The sequence below is a fragment of the Lactuca virosa genome, chromosome 7, assembly GCF_052849685.1.
Source record: "Lactuca virosa cultivar CGN04683 chromosome 7, Lactuca_virosa_CGN04683_v6, whole genome shotgun sequence".
Taxonomy (NCBI): domain Eukaryota; kingdom Viridiplantae; phylum Streptophyta; class Magnoliopsida; order Asterales; family Asteraceae; genus Lactuca; species Lactuca virosa.
This window is the reverse complement of record NC_136432.1, coordinates 92,962,396-92,975,940: the sequence shown is the minus strand read 5'-3', so window position 1 is coordinate 92,975,940 and position 13,545 is coordinate 92,962,396.

Sequence of the window (13,545 nt, the reverse complement as noted above, 5' to 3'; positions counted from 1 at the left end):
CATATTTTTGGGTTGTAACCCACAAAATAGTGGAATAAATAGAATGTACTCCTTTTTGCTAGTGAAGCTATATTTTGGTAAAAAGCTTTAAAAAAACCTTGCAGTTTTACAAATCATAATTTTCCTTATGATTTTTATAACATAAATCTTGTTTTGCTTTTGTTAGTTTTGCACTTGAAAACTAATATGTCACAAATATTTGTACAAAGGCTAGTAATAAACACATCTTATGCAAATAATGGCTTATACTTTAACATAAAGACGGAACATGCAAGTATTTATGTGATAAACAATTTTTTACTTGTATCCCCCCCCCCCCTAAAACATGAAAAATCTCGAAAATGTGGGGGTATGAACTCACCTTGAGTGGATTTGTGGGTTGTTTGAGGAGATGGTGTGAAGTTCTTCAAGCCTAAACACTTGAATGTGGTTGACGAATTTTCTTAGAAATGATCTTATCCTAAGAGTTTTAACACATAGTAATGTGTGTAAATACAATGAAACTAATGTAAAGGTGTGTGAAACACTAGATTAGTGAGATAAACTTACCGAAAATCTAGAATAAGCTTGAAGATTTAAACTCCTTTGAAGCTTGGAATTACTTTTGAGAGAGAGGGGAAGTTAACAGGAAGTAGAATGGAAAAATGGTCGGGTTTGTGGAATGAATTCGGCCTTAAGATTAGGAAGTAATATGATGGGATGTTTACTTGGGTGACTGTTGTGTAATTGCATGGATATATGTTGGGCATTATATTGTATGGGAAATGGTTAAACTATCAATTCATAAAGTCAACACCCTTATCTCTTTATTCAGCCGAAAACCCCTTGAAATTCCCTAATATGGCCAAAATCACATGTGATTTCGGCCTAGGGGGAAGATTTCGGCCTAATGGCTTTTGGTTTGTGTTGATTTTGGTCCTATACTATCCCTTTATTGTGTTTTCGGTCTTGGTATCACTCATTAAAGGGTGATTTCGGCCTTAGTGCTTTCCTAGTATGTGTTTTTGGTCTTGTGGTTTGGATCCTTGGGTATTTTCGGCCTATAGGTGTTCTAGGTTGATGATTTCGACCTCCTCACAACCAAAATATCAAGGTAGGTGGGGTACTAGGCCAAAAACCATAAGGCAATATTTAATTTGTGCTTGGTTCTATCTTGTTGACTTGTCAATGTTAATTACGACATGGTTTCTCAAAGTGTATATATATATATATATATATATATATATATATATATATATATATATATATATATATATATATATTACGTTACGAATTCACTTGTACACGGTTACAATTTAGACCCTGCTTGTTCCAAAAATTTTCGGTTGTCACATTATTTTCTTCTCAATACACAGAACCAGAGTTGTAGACTCATGAAGAAGAGGATGAAAATGAAATGGTTGGATTATTAGAACTAGAGTTCAATCCAAAAGAAGAAAATGTTGATGACAATGCAATCATGTCTGGAAAACAATACAAAATTCTCAACTCTAAGCTCAATTCTATTCTTCAATATCCAAAAGACCGTGCTGGGAAATCAAATGTTAGCAATGAAGAAGTTGAGTTTTTACTAAAATCTCAAGATTCACTGTTAAACAGTTGTCGCACACGATTTAAGCAAATAATAATTCACTGCTGGTTGCACTAATGGATGACACAGGGAAGTAGAACCGAATCCTTAGGACCACAGCCTAAAGGTCATTGCCTCTTTGCGAAAGGCACATACTAGTTATTTCACAGAAAATAATAAAAATGGGGGTTTTGATTTAAAACTAAAACTAAAAATCGCAGTTAAATTAGCTAAATAAATCAGTAATAAAAACGAATTCAGCTTTGTTGTGACTTCCTTAATCATGCAATCAGCCCAGATCTGGTTATTCAAAATGTGTTCTATCTAAGCTGGTACTGAAAGAAACTAAGAAGCTCTAGTATAATATCTTTTACCTTGTTAAATTAACAAAAACAATCTCTTTAGTTAGCCCTAACTTTTTACTGTCTAATTAAACAAGCTACTAATTAAGATAAGAAAAGTTGCATTCAGATATGTGTAAAATTCCCAGCAATACCCAATACCTCTCACAAGATCAAAAGCGTAAATGTATGCAATTTCAGTTTATATCAGAGTTAAATCCCAACACGGAACCAATCTGATACTTGTTACTAATTACCAATTGAAAAGAACAATTACATATTCTATAACTGATTAACTGGAATGAATAAACCCTAGCTAGGTGATCAGACTAACAAGAATTAAAATCAAACATTCATTAATCTCAAAACTTAAACAACTAGATAGAAGCACACAATGAAAACCAAATATGATAACTAATCATATGAAAAGTACTAGTCTAATGCAAAACTAAAAAATAGGGTTTTAGCTAGACATGGCTAAAAACGAATTAAAACTAATAAAAATATAAACTAACTGATTAATCTTGCTAACTAATTGTCGGAGATGATCCTCAGCTTTCAGATCTTCAGAAGTAACTAAAATCAGAGAGAAATCGCCTCAGAAAAAACCTTTTTCGTCGTTTGGAGCTTCAAGAATCGACTTGGGTTCAAATTGATCAGAGGGGTTGTATTTATATGCAAGCTGGTAACTTCCGGAGCAAGAATACGAAAATGCGATCACATATATGCAAAAATGCGAACACATTTTTGCCCAAATTTTCCCAAATCTCCGTTTAATGAATTGCGATGCTATTTCTAGCTTATTTTGAACCTCGACACAAAATGTGATCATTTATGCAATCACATTTTGGCCTTATGATCGCATTTTTCGTGAATTTTCTTCCCCTAGTCATTTTTCGACCCTACAAAACCTTGATCAACAAATGTGATCGTAGTTTTTCTTTTTCGCAAACACGAACGTTGTCCGAAATTCTTTCTAGTTTCCGGATCATTTTGAATCTTGTCAATCGGAGTTACGAGTCATGATATATGGTCATAATACTAACAAGGGGTCAAAGCTAACATCAACATCCTTTAGGCTTTAGAATGTAGAAATCTATCTTTGTAGGATCATATAGATCAAATTTTTCTTGACCAAAACAACTTCTAAACATTCCTTAGAATCCTTCATAAGTTTCATGCTCCAATTAACTCCAATGCTCCATCAAATGCATCCAAAGCTGCTCCCAAAGTACTACCCCGCTCGAATTATCTGAAAACAACATAAAAACATAAGGCAGTAGGGGAATTCTAACGAATGACATGAGCTGAACATTATTTAAACTAATGACATGAAAATGTGTAAAATATGATGTTAAATGTTAATAAAAACTACCCTAAAAGATGCATCAAATGGAATTTATCAAATCTCCCTAAGATTGGACCTTACTTTCCCTCAAGTAATAAAAAGATTAAACATTATAAACAAATGGAAAGATGTAGATGACCTAAAGAGAATTTAGAATAAAAACTGAAATAAACAAAATGAAACTAAAAACTTGAATTACAAACTCTTCACTCTTTTTTTCACATGATCACACTTAACTCCGTGGGAAGCTCAAATGGAATCACTACCTAGAGGATTATCACAATAACTTCAATCTTTCACAGATTCCCAAACTCAGGAAGAAGCTTGACGGTGTGAACCAATAACTAATTGTAAATTTTATTTAAACTTTATCCCTTAATTAGCATTGCAAGCGAAAATAACACATTTCATAATTTCATGTCCTCAAGACTAGATAATTAAGAATCAGGCTAGTCGCATCCTTAAGAACCCGTCACGTCAAATCAGCTTTCGTTGAAGCAGTGAACCCACCCGTAAGGGGCCAACTCCTATGCTTTCACTTTTCTGAGAACAAAAAATATCATATCACACATTTCTTCATTCATGCCATATTTGTCTTTGAGATGGTTTCTGATTTGATTGAACTTAATTCTTTGTATTTTTTCCTTCGGCTATGAGTTCTTCAATCGTCTTTTTGAATTTCTTGAAATTTATTTGATTAAGTGCTTGAATTTGACTTAGGTATCAGATATGACAGTTGTACTCACTTTTATTTTTGACTGTATGGATCTGATATACGGTTCTCTCTTACTCCAAAGGTAATGCGTGTCAACAAATAGGTTCGTAATCTGTCGGTCCAAACTTGTCGATCAAGGTTCTTTTTAAACATTCCAAAGCAAATAATTATGAAACTGTTATTACCGCCCACGCAGTGTTTCGGTACGCTATTTTTTTACAGCTAGTGTCTCGGCTCACGGTGTTTTGCGACTCGTGGTTATGAGAACTATTACTAAACTTACCACTATCGATCTGATCGCTTCAGACTTTCATTTTCCATTTATACAGAGCTATCGAATGAAAGAATCTCATCATATCATGTAACTTTTTTCTGATATTTTTATTTTTATTTCTTTTGATTTTTTAAGATTTTTTTATATACATATGTAGAAAATAAAAATAAAAATATTTTTCGTTTTTTTATGAATGCAAAAAAGTAAAAACATAAAATATTTTATGAACTTTTTCAATTTTTTTACGCAAATTCAATGCAAAAAATAAAATTTGAAAAAATTTAACTAAAAAATTGAAAATTTTAAAATTTTTAACAAAAAAATAAATGCAAAATTTTATACTAACCCCCTCCCCAAGCTTAAAATAATGTATTGTTCTTAATGCTCAGAGATGAATGAACATCTCAATAAAATATGTAAAAACAAGAAGGTACAGCTAGGAAAGAATGTACTTGATAAGTTTGCAGAATTTTTTTTTTGATTTTAACAAAAATGTTGGCTAAAATCTGAATTTCAGCAACTTTGAAGATCATTTGATTTCCCCAAGCATGTTTGGGACTGCGACCATCTCTTTATTGAAAGCAAAAAAACAAACTAAAATTGTGGGTTGCCTCCCGAAAAGTCGCCTTTTTTTAAAGTCATTGGCTCGACTTTGCCCAACCAAATGATTAACCGGTGTGGTTGGGACTCCTCATAAGCTCAATCTTTTTCTTTGTTACTCCAGATCCCTTTCAATATGGCAAAAATGGTGGATTTGGAGCTTGCTCAACACAAAAAAATTATGGTTTTTATAAGTTGAGCCCTTCTTTAGATTTTTAAATTTCTTTCTTTTTCTGATCCTGTTATTTCCAGCAATCTCATCCTTCTCTTCGGGTTTTTTCCTTTTCATATTCTTCTCAGAAATCACCTTCTCCTTTTCCATAAGTTTTTTTATTCTTTTCAGTTTTTCCTCTGATTTTTCCTCAGTAGAAATCAAACTTCTCCTCTTCCCCAAGCTTATGTGCTTCTGTCAACTTCGTATCAGCACCTTCAGCAGAAATCATATCTACTTCTATCTCCCTAAGCTTAATGTTCTTCATCTCCATTGATGCATCATTAGCTGGTTTCCTATCTAAAAATAAATCTTGCACAAAACTATCAAAAAACACACAACAACCCTCAGATAAAGGACTGTTGGTACCTAGATAATTAACAAAAACTTTATCAGAAGTAAAATCAACATCATTAATATTAAAGTTCACCACATCCCCATCAAACTCCATTGAAAGTATACCAGCAAAAACATCAATTTTTGTTTTAGCAGTTTTCAGAAAGGGTCTTTCCAGAATGATTTAGTTTTTATCTGATACGTCTAAATCGTCCATGTTCAGAATATAAAAATCAGTGGGAAGAATAAGCTCACCCACTTGGATGAGAACATCCTCCAATACACCTTTGGGTGTGTCGTCGAATGATCTGCCAACTAAATGAGTGTCCCGGTCCTTTGTAAAGTTCACAATTTTAATTTTTCAAAAACTGATAGTGGGAGGACATTGACCGATGCACCTAAATCAAGCATGACATTTGAAAAAGTAAGGTTAAGGTTTCCCAATTTACAAGGAATCGAGAAAATTCCCGAATCCTTGGACTTTGGGGGCAAACCTTTTTGCGAAATAGAAGATATATTTTCACGAGATTTGATTGTTTCGTTAATTTTCAATTTTTTCATAGAAATGCATAATTCTTTAAAAAATTTTGCGTAACGAGGAATTTATTTAATTATATCTAAAAGAGGGATATTTACCTCCACCTTACGAAAGGTGTCCATGATATCCTCGTCCTCTCACTCACGTTTCGTGCTTCTCAGTCGCGATGGGAATGGTGGCACCGACTTGTACTCTTTCAGATTCTGCTTGGGCTGCTTGGGAATCTCTTTTTCATCCACATTTTTAGTTTCTTTTTCCTCCATAACCTGTTCAGATGCTTTTTCTTGTTCAGAAACACTTAGGTCTTCATAACGTTTCCCACTTTTCAAGGAAATCATGCTCATATTGTGCTTCAGGTTGTTTTCAGTATGCCCCGGTAACTTTCCTTGCGATTCTAGCCGACCCACAGAAGTGGCAAGTTGAGACACCTGTTGTTCCAGATTCTTGATACTAGCTCTGGTTTCGTTCTGGAATGCTTGGGTGCTCATACTAAACTCTTTAATATATCTTCCAAGGCCATGTTAGAGCTGCCAGATTGTTATTGTGAATTCTGACTCTTAAAACGCTGCTGATTCGGAAAATTATGTTGATACTGGAAATTCAATTGTTGTTGAAATCCATGCGGATGCTGAAATTGTTGTTTCTGCTGAAAATTCCCGTTCCAGCCTTGATTATTTTGCTGATAAAACTTTTTCCGTTGATACCCTCCAACAACTTTTACTATAGCAATGTCTTCTTGTAGTAATGTACACATCTCAGTAAAATGGTCCGTCTTCAAGCATATGCCACATTGTTTTTTCCCACCTGTTTTTCCTTCTTCAACAACAAAACTGCTTTCAATTCATATATTTGATCTTCCAGATGATGAACGTTGACTTCTTTGACACCTTGTGGCTGATCAGTATACCATTCGTCTTCATTACCAAAATGTTTTGACTCAATAGCCAACATCTCAATCAGTTGCCAGATTTTTGTTGGTGTCATATTGCCTAGAGATCTGCCACATGAAGCATTTATCAGAAGCCTGTCCATGGTTATCATAGCTTCACAGAAACAGTTATAGAGCTAGTAATAGCTTACCCCATGTTGCGGGCACCGAACCAACAACTTTTTAAATCTCTCCCAATATGTATGCAATGCTCCTCATCTTCCTTATTTGATATCAAGGATCTGCAAGTTCAGTCCACATGATTATCGACCCGGATGGGAGCTCGTACAGCCGTTCTCTCGCAAAGTTTTGAAGTGAGAAGGGGAATGCCCTTAGTGTAACACCCTATTTCGGGTCGTTTCTTAATTCGGGGTTGTGAACCGAAATTCGATGATGAAAAGGATTTGGGATTTATGGAAGGTAGAGTTTAGACCTTATTGAAGGTTGATAATGTTGGTTGTGAGATCTAATCCCTTGATTTATATGTTGGAGCCGAAGGATAGAAAGGGAAAAGTTATAGATTAGACTTCTTGCATGGGTTATGGATTGAGTTCGGTATGTGATGAGCCAAAAGTAACTACAAAGGATTATGCGGCTCTTCAATACCTTCTCGTGCATATATAGAACGCCAAAAACGGAGTTGAAACGAAGAAGTTATGGTTGTTTGAAGTTGAGCTGGAATTAGGACCTTTTCACTACGCAAGGCGTACTCAAAGTATGCAGGGTGTAGTGCCTAAAGGATGGGACGCATTTTAGTGGGCTATGCAGGGCGTAGCTTAAGTTACGCAGGCTGTAACTGTGCAGAGTAAAAACCCTAATTTCGGGTTTTAAGCCCTATTTAAGGACTTTTATCCCTTGGGATCCTTATCATCAACCTCCACCCTCTTGATCCTACAAATCAAAACCCTAGCCATCTTGTGAGGATTTTGAAGCATTGGAGTGTTTTCTTGTGTGTTTTGTGAAGAAGGAGGTCATTGAAAGTGTGCTTGAGGAGTCCAAAGCTTGTAGATCTCGACTCTACTCTTCTTTAACATCCCACAGGAGGTATAAGGCTTGAACTTTGATGATTCATTAGATAGATCTAGCTTGTTATGGGTTTTATGAGCTTTTTTTCCCTTGATCTTGGGTCTAGTGAGTATGAGCTACTCCAGGCCACATGAGTGGCATTTTCTAGCATATCTGAGCTTGTAGAGTGATAAAAATGGGAGTTTGGTCACTCCCATCCTTCCATGCATGAGTATTTGGGCATTGGAGTGTGATATGGACTTGGGATTTGGTATTTTTCTTTTTTATGCCATGCAAAGGCATAAAGTTAGGAACTTTATGACTCTATACGTTTTTTAGGACCAGATCTGAGAAATAGATGGGGTTGGTCTTTATGGATTAAGAGCTAAAAATAGGAATGGCTTAACAGCATGGTACGCATGACGTACTCTCAATATGCATGGTGTACCACTATGCATGGAGTAGATTGGGTATGCAGGGTGTAAGTCAAATGGCGTTGACTGCTGACTTTTTGACCAGTATAACCATTGGTGAACTGTGAGGGGTTGAGGACTTAGAAGGGAAAAATGGTCTTTTGCCCAATTGGGGATTAGTCTTGATATTTGGACATGTTAAATGTGGTATTATCTTAATTGCTTATTATGTTTTGGTTTTGGATACGATTAGTGAGAGAGACTTCAGCACCAGTGGCTCGTGTGTGAGATCTATCCATTTACCGATCGAGGTGAGTCTCCTCACTGTACTCGTGGGTCAAAGGCACCAATGTCGGCCCACTGGACTATGTTATGTAGGAAGACCAGGTGGTGGCCCCTAGCAATTGTATGAAAGACCTGGATATGGCTCCCGACAAATTGTATGCAAGACCAGGGTCTGGACCCTGGCAGTTATATGTAGGATGCTAGTTGTCTTTGTGATACTTGCATGGAAGACCAGGAAGTGTGTAACATTCAATTTTGGGTAAGTTCCTCTTTTAGTCCCTAATGTTAAATTGTTTTCAATATGGTCCTTTGCTAGTACGCCGGGCGTACTCTATGAGTACGCTTAGCGTACTAGCCTTCAGATGGTCGCGGATTCCACCCACGTACGCTGGCCCTATGTGGAGTACGCATGACATACGCAGGTCTGGGACAAACCCTAAATTTTAGGGTTAGTTCTCTATTTAAGCATCTTAAACTCATCTCTGGGCCATTTTAGACCAGCCTCCATATTTTCTAAACCCTAATTTCACCCTTAGCCTTTGTTTTGGTGCTTTTGAGCTCTTGTGAAGAATTTTGGTGTGTTCTTGTGCATTTTGAAGTGGTAGAAGGAGATTGAAGACTCATTCCTTGGAGTGGATCTTAGAGATCCAGAGTTACCATTATCATTTCAAGCCATTTGAGGTATAAAGTTCTTAGCTTGGCAACTCCTTGTGCAGATCTAGTGTGGGTTTGTTTATGGCTTATTTTGGTCCTTTTTGGTTGGTCCATGTGAGTAAAGGTTGTTTCAGAAGCTTAGGCCATAGATTTGGACGTTTTAGGGGTCCCTTATGCATAAAAATGCAAACTTTATGGTGTATCTTGACCCATGCATATATTAAGACCTTTGTTAAGCTCTTTTTGAGCTCTTGAGCCGCATTAAGCGTGCATGCACGTAAAGTTTCCAACTTTACATGATAAGTCATCTTTTGGGATAAGATCTGAGAATTTGGAGTAAGGACTTAGCTGTTTAAGTTCTTAATGAAGAAATCATGAGGACAGGGGAGTAGGCTGGGTGTACTATGTGAGTACGCCCCACGTAGTCAACGGAGGTTGATTGGGGTTGACCATTTCGGTATTAGACCATAGTGTGGATTTGGAAGTTTGGGTCTACTTGGACCATTAGATCTCTATTTTGGGCTTTGGGCTGGCATGTTGGGCTTCCTTGGATTTTAGGCCCATGATGGGTTTTCGGCCCAAATTTTGAAGATTGGGCTATATAGTGGGCTTTAGGATTCGGGCCTTAGAATAGTTGAGTTAGGCCTTGGTTTTGGGCCAAGTTAGAGAAAAGGGTAAATTGATCTTTTACCCTGGTTATGGGCCAAATAGCTTAGACATTTGGTTATGGGTCGGAATCCAAATAATAATTCGATGTTATTGATTTTGCTAGCACGAGGATTTCCGGGCCAGCAGTTAGAGATTCATTCAGGTGATTCAGCAGCTTGAGGTGAGTTTCCTCACTGTGTTTAGTGGGTCGAAGACACCATGTAACATCCCAAGTTCGGAAGCAAGAAGTTGGAGGGTGCTAAGTGTAAATTAAGGGAGCTACTCGACGAGTAGGTATGCTACTCGACGAGTCGGAGCGGGATTTGATCGCGGGTTAAGTGGCCAACTCGCCGAGTCGGAAGATGTACTCGACGAGTTGGTGCTGGAATGAGAAACCCTAATCCCGAGGGTTGCACCCTATTTAAAGGACTTTATATCCTTCTCCCAGCCTCCTATTCCCCCAAAGAGTTCCAAAAAACCCTAATTTTGTGTGAGACTTCATTATTGAGGAGATTGGGGCTTGGAAGAGGAATTTGGTGGAAGGAGCTTGAGGAATTAGAGGCTAGCATCAAGGGGCTTGTGTAGATCAAGGATCTACCTCAGTTTGGGCACATCTCAGAGGTAAGGAGCCATTATCCTAAGCTATTTCCTTTTTGGTTCATCCTTGGTGGTTGATTTGGAGTTCCTTGGCTTGTTTGAGATCTATTTCGGGTTTGGAGTTTAGATCTGAGGTGCTACTCCAGATCTAGGCTTGTGATGGTCCAAAATGTCATAAAGCTTCTGTTTAAGAGTTGTTGGTGAAGCCCCCTAGTCCTTAGCTCTAGCCCTAGTGAGTTTTGGGCCTATATCTCCTTGGTTTCACGTAAAGTTTGCAACTTTATGTGAGGGTTAGACTGTAGAAGAGTGGATCTATGGATTGGAGCTCCTGCATGGCTCGAAAAGCCTATGTATGGATTGAGAACTGGAGAGACTCGGCGAGTCACATGGGTGTACTCGACGAGTTGTATGAAGATTGCCTTGGACTCGACGAGTTGTATGAAGATTGCCTTGGACTCGACGAGTTGGAAGAACAACTCGGCGAGTCTGTTCAAATTTGCCTTGGACTCGGTGAGTCTGGTCGCAGAACCCAACCTCTTTTGGTTAAAGCTTTGGATTAGTGAGTCGGTTGGCGACTCAGTGAGTTGGACAGGATGGGATTCTGAGATCGTTGAACTCGACGAGTCTTGGGGCGACTCGGCGAGTTGAGTCGTGCTATGTGAGTTTCTGAGTATAGGAACTCGACGAGTCGATGGGTTGACTCGGCGAGTAGAGTCAATCAGGAAGGTTGACTTTGATTGAGGACTTTAACTTTGACCAAGAGTTGACCAGTTTGACTTCCAAGGGTATTTTGGTAATTTTGGTATTGGTTCCTTGGTAGTGCGCTGTGGTGAAGTTTGTGTCGGTGGTCGGAGCAGCTTGGTCGTATCTTTTCAGTCGGCAATTTCAGGTGAGTTATCCTCACTATGTCGACAGGGTCTACGGCACCAAGGCCGGCCCTTTATCGGATGGAAATTCGGGTATTGTTTGTTATGTTATTGCTTTGCTAGATCCTCATCCTGGTATTTAGGATGGTGTTATGTTAGTGACCTGGTTAAGGTCGGTACCCGGTATATAGGGTAATGTTATGCTAGTGACAGGTTAGGTCAGAAACCTGGTTAGGATGTTGATATGCTATGTGATCTGTTAGACTATTTGTCTGGTTAAGGATTTGTTATGCGATTAATTGTTTATGTGCACATGGTTGTTTGACGGGGGTTGGGTTGAGGCGGGTCCTGCTTTGTGCTGTAGGCCAACATACCCAGGGCGGACCGGATATTCCGAAGGCCCAGCGAGCGGCCCGGATAGGCTGAAGGCCCCAAGAGGGCAGACCAGACGTGCCGAGGCTCGGAGAGTGGACCAGGCCGACTAAAGGCCCGGTGTGGGCGGACCAGTCATACTGTAGACTCAAAGAGTGGACCAGGTGGATTGAAGGCCCAGTGCGGGCGGACCAATCACACTATAGACTCGATGTACATGGCTAGATTCGGAGGGTGGACCAGGTGGACTGAAGGCCCGGTGCAGGCGGACCAGTCACACAGTAGACCCGATGTGCATGGCTGTTCTATTTGTGATATGTTATGAGTATGTTTATGTGTGGTTGGTATTTTGGGGGTAACTCACTACGCTTTCGGGCTTACAGTTTCAGTGTATTGTTTCAGGTACTTCAGGAGATCGTGGCAAGACGAAGCCGTGATCGTACCGCTCCTCATGTTTTATGATTTATGTGATATGGTTCTGGGGGATACTCTGATGTTTAAACTATTTTGAAAACGAGATGTATGAACTTAATGGTTTTTGAATGAATTAAAATGTTTTAATTTGGCTCAATTTTTATGGGTGTTACAAGTTGGTATCAGAGCCATGGTTTGAGTGTATTGGAGGAACATTCGTGTGAATCCAGTCTCAAATCAAGGAGAGATTTTCGAAAATAGTTTTCAAAAGGTTTTCAAAATAAGTAAAGGAGGACGCAGAGGGTACGATCAGTCGGAGCCAGTAAGTAGACCCCAAAATACCATACAAGTTATTGATTATGAGATATGTTAGAACAGCATGCTAGTACTAGGCTAGGGAATTTCAGGAATTGCATGATAGAATTGCCTAATAATGTGATGCCTACTAGCCTAGGGTTTTCCTTATATGAGATATTCAGCTTTCCTCTAGGAGTGAGGATTGAGCGCTCGTCGTGTGTGTGTATATGGTTAGAGTGTTGTGGTGATACTTGACACAAATATGGGTAGGTGTGGAAGGTAGTATGGGCCCTTACTACTGAAAGCACAGGACCCATACGCGTATCAAGGAAGTCACAACTCTCTAGGGTGCCGGTTATGAGATAGTTCCCCGGGCGGGTATGTGATGTGTTTAAGGGTCTTGTTGGTGTACTGCGGTATGGAGATTAGGAGACGTTTCGGGGCAGGATCCGGTTCGGGATCGGGATCAGGAGAGGGTGGTCAGGATGGACCAGTACCACCCGAGGTCATTGGTCAGATGAGTACGGATGAGTTGGATGCCAGGATTCGCGAGATCATGCATGATGAGGTTGCTGCCATGTTCAGGGCTGAGTTGCCAGAGATGTTTGGGTCGATCAAGACCGCCATGGGTGAGTACTTTGATGAGCGATATGCAGCTCTTGTGGAGACGGCTTCCACGGCAGCTACAGCGGCTGTAGCAGCGGCAAGGGGAGGAACCGGTCGAGGTTTTCAGTATCGGGACTTCGATAATACGAAGCCCCCTACTTTCGATGGAGTTCAGGATCCGATCGTTGCTATGGGATGGTTGTCAGACGTGGAGGGTTGTTTTTTCACGTGTTCATGCCCTACGGATCAGAGGGTCAGGTGTGCTCTGAACCTTTTGAGGCTCGGGGCGAAGGATTGGTGGAGGTTGACTACGGGATCTTATTCTGATGCGCAGCGGGCTGCGGTTACTTGAGATCAGTTCCGGGAGATGTTCAGCACTCGTTATGTTCCACTGGTTGAGAGAGAGAGAGAGAGAGAGGTTGGCTCAGGAATTCCTGGAGCTGAAGCAGGATTCAGAGTCGATGACGGAGATCACCAGGATGTTCACTGAGAGGGCGATGTTTTGCCCAGAGTTTGCTTCGGAGCAG